At 26.7% G+C, this 9,025-nt stretch overlaps 1 long non-coding RNA gene across 1 annotated transcript; it reads right to left on the minus strand.

Annotated features, from left to right (window-relative positions):
• Positions 1-5,115: 5,115 nt before the first annotated feature.
• LOC149514010 (uncharacterized) lies at positions 5,116-8,758 on the minus strand. The gene is made up of 3 exons (XR_016328963.1): positions 8,035-8,758; positions 6,217-7,680; positions 5,116-5,438 (listed from the first exon to the last, which is right to left on the minus strand). It is a non-coding gene; the product is annotated as an uncharacterized LOC149514010 (long non-coding RNA).
• Positions 8,759-9,025: the final 267 nt, after the last annotated feature.

Here is a 9,025-nt window from a genome sequence, read left to right on the forward strand (position 1 = left end):
GGGAGGTATCCTGTCGAGGTGACATGTGGTATTTACCTCTGAACTTACATCTGGTGGGAATGGCTGGCTGTTGTCTCTTTCTATAATCATCAAGATCATCATCAATACTTTTATAAGAGCATTAGAGCATTACAGCCATAAATCTCAGCAATGGCCCCTACTGCAGGTTTCCAACAGCACGCTGATGTGATCCCACAGTGGGCATGGCATGTCTTGTAATCCGACATTGCAAATTTACAATCGTTGAATTCTTCTTTTTTTTTTTAAATAATATTTTAATTTTGCTGAATTTGTTCGTTACGAAACGCTGTTATTTTAAAAGAAAGGTATACAGAGTAATATATTCACAATTTTACATGTCTGTGAAGCAATATTAGATTAACGATGTTTTTCACCAATTTTGAAAATTTAGCTGTCTTGTATTAAAAATATATATATTAAATAGCCAATCATGTAACCAACACTTGCTGATTTGTTAATAAAATATAAAATTCTTAATTTTAATGATAATTATTTTTAATAAAAATAACCAAATTAATAGTATTTGTTTCTTTTTTAGAAGTTCATTGAACTTTTTCCTTTGGAGGAAATCACCATATATATGTATGTATATATATGTATATATATTCATTAAAAAATCCATTGGAAGATTGATAGTTTTTTTGTTTTCTTTTTCTTTTTTAAAAGCACACACTCAATTTTCACATATTTAATTATCGTAATTTTCATAACTTTTATTATTAGGATGGATTACGATTGATCACTTGATTTCTTTTTCTTTCAAAGCAAGTGGCAGGGGGAGGGTTGAAGGTCTCTATAATATATCTTAATTTTATTAAAATTCCGAAAACGAAAATCTAACCACTAATCAAATGATAAAGAAAGTAGGAATTAACAAGGAAACTACTTTGGATGAGATATATGCAATGGATGCATATCTGTACCTATGTGACCTAACGTTTAAAATATGATAATTCATATTTATAATATGATAATTTCTTGGTTGTTGTTGTTGTTATTATTATTATTATTATTATTATTATTATTATTATAATTTAGAATATGATCATTCATATTTATAATATGATCATTTCTTGGTTTTCGTTGTTGTTGTTGTTATTATTATTATTATTATTATTATTATAAATGATTTTTAAATTATAATAAAATATTTAATTTGATATCTAAATTTAAAAATTTTTTACTGTCATGCAAGAATTTTAAATCTATTAATTAATATAGTATTTTGAAGGTTTTTTTTTCTATTACATATTAAGTTAGCCATGTTAAGGGTGAATACTGATTTTTATTAATTGGTTCATAATTCTGATATCACATTATAAATTTTTAAAATTCAAGTATCACATTAAATATTTTATTATAATTTATGGGTCATTTTATGACATTAATTATTATTATTATTATTATTATTATTATTATTATTATTATTATTATTAGTTTTTATTTGATACATTGTCTTCTATACACTAACAATAAATTAAATGATGTCAAGTACCCATTAATGAAATTTAAAAAAAAATTTAATTTTTTTGTGTATTTATCTTAAGGGCTAGTAAAATTTTACATTTTATCATTAATAAGGATCATAATTTAATTTATCGATAGTATATAAAATTTATATACTAACAGTATATTAAATATAAATTCTATTATTATTATTAAAAAATATATCCCTTGCGATGCATGATTTAATATTTACATTTTGTGACACCATAAGATATTTAATACTTACCATATTTTACATTTTATAATGAGAGAAAAGTTGGTTGAGACTTGAAATAATCTAGTTTGTGGCTCGTGCTTAGCATGGGTTATTTTTATATAATTATACATAAAAATATTATTTTTAACAAAAAATAAAATTTATATATGCATATATCCAAATAATATCCTAAAAAAAACTCATTAGCATATGGATACTACATGTAATTAAAAAGTTAAATAAAAAATCAAATTAAGCATTTTTTCATAAGTGTGATCAAATTTACCTTAATTAATTTAAGATTTCAAAGCGATTTTACCTACTTTTTAAAATCGATTATAGAAAATGCAAGATTCATTTTAATAATTATTTGTCTTTTTATTAATTCGAATACACATATATTAATCATAAAATCATATTATTAAAAAAATTTTATTGCTATTAAAACTCAAAATTTTAATAAATTAGAACATTGTAAGATATGTTTTTAGGAAAAAAATAATTATATATTGAAGTATATGATGAACCAAAGATTTATTATATATGTTTGAGAAAAAAAGAATCAAAGATTTACTATATATGTGTGAAAAAAAAAAGAACCAAAGATTTATTATATATGTATGAATTTTGAGTTGAAAACCTAATATAAGTTCAAATAATATCAAATTGGTTAAATTTTCTATTGAATCACATACAAAAAATAAAAAATAAAACTGTAAATAAAACTAATGAAGAATAGTCTCTTTCCCTACTCATTACAAATAAAATACTTAATAATCAAATAAAAAAATGAGAAAAGTAGACTTCTTATCATTTTTTTGACAAATTGAATAATGAATTTATCAAAGAGGTAGAAACACATAAGTGCCAAATATTAATAATAAATAAAAAAATCATTCAAAAAGGTCTATTAAAAAAAAATTATCATTATTCGCATTCATTTTTAACATTATAACTTTTTTGTTTTAATATGAAAACCTTGCAACTATAAAATTAAAAAGAAAAGATTAATTATCAATTAGTTTTTATAGTAAAATATTTAAGAACACTAAACCAAAACCGAAATAAAAAGAAAAAAAATCAAATAATCATAATTAAGATTAATCTAATAATTCTAACTTGAATAATCAAGGAAAATATATTTACAAAAATATAGTACTAAATAAAAAAAAAAAGAACATGTCACAAAAAAAATAATAATACTCACATAGTTATAATTTTACAAGATCCTTTTAAAGTTTATTATAAAATGTAGACAATTGATGTAAAATATCAAAAAGTCATACCATCATTTAAATAATGTATCAAGGGTAGAAAAGAATAGAAGAATACAAAGGAAAAATTTTTAACAGTTGTTGTTGTATGTATCAACTTTATCATATCACCATTATTTATATAGCTAACATACAAACTCATAAATGTGAACATTAAGAATTGAGCTATTAATCAATTACATATTATTATAAAAAAATGGTCTCCTTGATTACATATTATTATAGAGTTTAAATTTTTAAATAATATAATTTCACCTATCAATTCTTTTTATTTTTGTAATCAAATACCCAAATTTAAGGTTTTTAAATAATATAATTTGACCTATCGATTCTTTTTATTTTTGTAATAAAATACCCAAATTTAAGGTAATGTAAGTACAACAAATTTTAGAAAATTCAAAACAAATTAAAGCTATTGAATGCATGGCCTATAAGACTTTTATTGTAAAAAAAAAAAAAAAAAGGAAGAAATATTCATACTTAAAAGTTTTTTTTTTTAAAAAAAATTAAAGCCATCCAATAGGTAACAATATTTTTTGGACAATAATTGAAAAGATATTAAGATTAAATTAGTTTGTAATTTTAATTTTGAAATTTGAATTATTGATTATGATCAAAACATATGACATCATTTGACACTATTCATGTATAAAAAATTACTCTACATACATAGACTTATTTTGTTTTTTTTTTTTTCAAGTTAATATATTGAAGTTATCTTTTTAGTGTGTGTGTGTGTGTGTGTGTTTGTATATATTAGATTATTCTATTAAATTAATATGTTTATATAATCATAAATAAAGATTAGTAAATATGCAAAATTATTCATGATTTATTAGCTTTCTATTTAAATTTTATTTTTAAATTAATGATCAACTTAATTATAACTAATTTATACGAGGCAAGAATATTGTATTTAAATATAGTTAATTTAGCCATAATAAATTGTTTTAAAATTAATTATATAATCAAATTTATTAATTATATAACACATGTCATTTAACTATGATATCCCACATGTCAAAAATGTAACTTATCTACATAAAATTATTTCCTTTTATGCTACAAGCTTTGTCTTTTATATATTTATATAAAATTGAGAATAATATTGCACATAAAAATAATAAAAACCAAGTTGTAGTATATTGTTAGGACGACAAGAAAAATCATTGATGTTGAATATTCCCATATTGTCAAATGATTTGTCATTGTATTTGTATAAAAAGTAGCTAGAAGAGAGGGCCATGGAGAAATATGGGACGCTACTGCTCACTAGGCTCTAGAAAGAGGCAATGCGGCAAAGGGGAGGGAGGGGGTATTGCCATGCCATGTTTTCACAAAGCAAACACCATGGTGTTCACAATTTAGTGACACACCAGCAGCGGCACACGTTATTTGTCTTCCAAGTCAAAGCTAATCAAATCCGCTAATCTGATGCATGCGGTTCCGGTCCTTTTATCTACAACTAAGGTGGGATCCCTACTTCCCCCCGGATTTTTTAAAGTTTTTTTTTTTTTTTAAGTTTTATTAGTAGCACAAAATTTTTGAAGAGATAATAAAAAAAATTAATTGTTGGTTTAGTTAAAAATATTAAAATATACAATTTGTATTCTCACGTATTTGATAAAGTAAATACGACATGAGGTTGTAATGAAATAAAATTGATTCAATGATAGGTAAAACAGAGAAGGCAATATAAAAATGGCTAAGAAACAAAATTCAATTATAGGTAAAAAATGGACAAAGCAATGTAAAAGTAACAAAGAAACAAAAGAATAAACCAAACAAAAAGTTCATACACGTGATGTTTACAGTGCAATGAAACATAGTGCAGCGATACATCCAATGAATTTATATTTTGTAGTGCAATGAATCACACTAAGTTGATATCAGACAATCAAATTTAGCATTAACAAAAAAAAAAAACATTTTGACAAGACTAAAATACAACAACAATGTTTGATCTGAATCAAAACGCAGAACATACATATGTTTTCTATTATCCTAGGATAAAGACAAAAGTGAAATATAAATTCATCACTCACATATGTCAACTTTATGTGAACTAAGGGAAAAAATCGACAACCAACAGACACATTAAAGCTCACCATCAAATAAATTAAAAATTTATTAAGGTTTGATTAAAAAAATACACAGAAAAAAATTCAAAATTAATAATTATAAGTAAAATAATGAGAGTAAAAAATTGAAAAGCTTAATTTTTTATAATTCTTTCCTCTTCTTACATCTAACTTAATAAGTAGTTTTTTTTTTTTTTTTTGTGATAACTGGTAAAACTTTATAAAAGATAGAGAAAACAAAGTGACTAAACTACTAAGCAAGTCATTGATGCTAATAGAGCTTGTGATGTGTCTATCCATATGGGCTCTGGCGCACCTCTCTATTCCCTTTTTCTGTCGTCTTAGCGTAAACTCAGCAATCTGACCTTAAAAAAAAAGAGCATTAGGTGGAAAAGCATGAAAAAGATCAGAAAATGAAAGTAAAGATTTGAAAAAAAAAAATAGAATGATAAACATTTGTTATTTTTCTATTTGGATCCCTCTACTCCTTTTCTCTTCATTTTCTTCCTCTCCTAGCTTCTCTCCATCTCTCACATTTTTTTTTTCCAAACAACTTGCCCCCTTTGCTTTTCACAAAACCTTTTATCCTTCCTTTTATTTATTTTTTGGCAAATACGTGACATGCCATTTCCCATTTCCATACAATGCCATATCTTTCATGCAACTTATTAATATCCTCAATAATAAAACAAAAAAAAAATTCACTGGCCTTCTAGATAATTGTCAACTGCAAAACCCTTTTAAAGAATTCACAGCCTAATTCAAACAACCCAAACAAAAACCTAAATATACAAACAAGACGTGTCAATCCAATGATTCCTTAGGGATTTTTTTAATATAGGAATATGATCCAGCACCTAAAATATTACTAAGCACTAAATTAGAAATTGAGCCTAGGCTTGATTTGTTTAACTTGTGAAATCATTTTAAAAAATCCGTATCTAAGCCTTTCCTGAGAATCGTCAATAAAATATTTGACTAATAGTCATCTAGATAAAATTTAGATGCACTAATGTTTGTTTTCAGGCAAATGAACCCACCAAGTAGCTCGAATTCCTCGACAGTTTGCAATTTTCTTATGTTGCTCTTGCTCAGCAAATTAGTACATAGTTAGGACCAAAAGGCTTTTAACCCATACCTGAGTTGAGAATATGATACATAGGAGAGTTCAATGCGACTTAACTATGTCGTGTTGGAAATGGAGGCTATTTTTGCTCCAGCAGCATTCAGTTTAATAGTTAACTCCCTCGTTTCATGTTGAAGCTCTTTATTCTTTCTCCTAAGATCTATTACTTCCATTTCTGACTCCTTCACAGCTTTCAGTTTCTTCTCAACCTCAGCATCATTCTTGATGGCTTCTTGCTCTTTTGCTTGAAGACTAGAGACTTGTTGCTTGAGAAACAATAACTGAGCTTTTGTTTGGCTAGCATCAAGCTGAATTTGCCGTTATAGCTCCTAAATTTTGTTCTTTGCTACCTCCATCTCCTTCTTTACAGAAGCTCCATGTGCAATCTCTTCTTAGTGCTTCTTTTTATCAGCCTGCATGGAGTTGATGGTAATATTTAGCATGTTAATTTAAATTGTTTTGATCTTGAGCTTCCTTTGTAATTCAATAATATCTGATTCTTGCTCTCTTAAACTATAGTACTCAAGCAATTCACCCTCAAGCTTCAATTCCCTCTCCTCCAATTCCTTGACTAAATTGTGCAACCTTTCCACTTCACTTGCATTGTTTGACATTTCAGTTTGATAAATTTTTTCTTTTTCTGCTCTGTCAAACTTGTCAATAGGTAATGGATATTCAATCTCCCCTGATAGAAGGTCTTCAAATTCAGGTAGGATATCTGCATCACCAATATCTGGTCGACTCTACCAAGGTAATTAACCAATGAAGCTTTAATTCTATTCAAAGCAATAATATCTATGCTTAATAATATAAAACTAAATACATAAAGGTTAAAGGAAAAAATAATAGTAGACAAATGCATCTCATGTGACCAAAAAAAACAAAAACTAAATACCAAAGTATTTAGTTTTTTCAATTTAGATATTTCAAATTTCAATAACAAATAACATTCTATAGCTCATGTAACCCAAACCTTAAAGCAAATCAAATAAATTAAAAAGGAAGAAATAAATCATGTATAACTAAATTTCAATTATATAATAAATTAAAATTAAGAGACTCACGTTTGATTATAATGAAAGCTAAGGTCCTTCCATTTATTCTCTCCAATAAGATGATTAATGCTCAACAACTAAGTGAACATCCTTTAAATCCTTCACAACTTGATTTTCATACAAAGGTAGTAAGTATCAATGGCTAATATTTGAGGACAGTAAATTAATATGGCTTTGAGGACCTATGTTGCTTTTAACATTTTAGCTAATATTTTATAACAATAGTCAGTATCAATAGGTATTATTTATTTTTGTTTCAATAACTTTTAAAACATATATTCTGATGGTCAAAGACAATACACGTGTGTGGTCATCATAATGCGAGGACTCCAAGCCTTTCCCCATTCTTCTTGGCTAGACGAATCAATCCTTGCCTTTATTTAGCATCAGCCCCTATCGATTTGCAGAATTCAGTAATCACCTAAAAAACATTTGAAAGAAACAGAGGAATTCAGTAACACTATCACAACTGTCGGAAATTTGGTTCATTCCTAGCTTTGAAAACTGTTTAGTTATAGTTCATCACACAACACAATTGACGTGTGAAATTCGGCAGATTTAAATACTAATACCTGTAATTTTTTTCCTTGCAATTTCATTTGTAAAAAAAAAAAAAAAAAAAAAAAAAAACAAAATGGACATAATTTTGGACATGGGTAAGTTCCATTTTCAAACATAAGGCAGAGAACTGCAAAAACTTTTCTGCATGTTTTCAAATTTGGACAGTTCTCAACAGAGTAAAGTTAAGTAAAAAAGTAGGAACAGGGAATGGTACCTGCAAGTGCAAGGCAATTGCTTTTCCTCTGAGCAGATTGAACCTTTTCTTGCCAATAATCTAGCATGTAATAACCACAATGGAGCAAATAGACCTTCCTTTCATCATGCAGCATTGCGATACTACCCAAGAAGGCTCCACCATCTCTCGAGTTCGACTTAAGGACTATATTCTCTGTCGTTCTTAACATCTACCTAGCCTTCTTGTGACTCAGGTCCCACAAGTAACACGAGTTAGCGCTTAAATCCAATAGACCCATTTGAACACAATCAACCCCTTTAACGACAATGATTTCTTCCACTCTTTTGACACCATCCACCGTTTTAACCTGGCACATTATTAACGGATCCTCCATGTTGTTACTTAGATAACCTTCTTTGACATCAAAAAAGGAAAGCGAAGTAAATCTTAAATCTTAATTCTGCATGCAATGATCAATACAGAAAAGAAACATTAAAAAATCCATAAACTCATAAAAGAAAACGTTTGAAAAAAGACTAAACGCAAATATCTGAATGGCAAGATCATCCAATGGAGTTTTACTTTCTTTCTGTATAAGTTTATTAGAGAGAAACCCAAAGATCTGGTAAAAAGCAAAAAAAAAAAAAAAGGAAAAATAGGGAAAGGTAAAATCTGAAAGAGAGAGACAGAGAAAGTAATAGAATGAAGCTAAAGGTTGTGAGAAGAGGGCGGAAGCTTCTATAAACATAAAAGAATAATTAAAAATAGCAATTAGGAAAACCCTAAAAAGAAAAACAAAGAAAGACAATTGTCGCCCATAGGCTCCTTAAGGATCCTTTGTTATCTATAGGAGTATAGATGTGACACATTTTTTTGCTTAATTTGACGTTGGCCAAATTGTCCAATGTCGTGATAGATTTGAAATTGAGACGAATTTTTTAAATTTTAAAACTATAAAAATTATTATTAATATTTTTTTATTAAATGTAATTAATTATTTAAAAAATTTTATTATTTTAATAAAATTTAA

Source organism: Durio zibethinus, chromosome 17 (assembly GCF_047325235.1).
Source record: "Durio zibethinus cultivar Kanyao isolate XHJ-2024 chromosome 17, ASM4732523v1, whole genome shotgun sequence".
Taxonomy (NCBI): domain Eukaryota; kingdom Viridiplantae; phylum Streptophyta; class Magnoliopsida; order Malvales; family Malvaceae; genus Durio; species Durio zibethinus.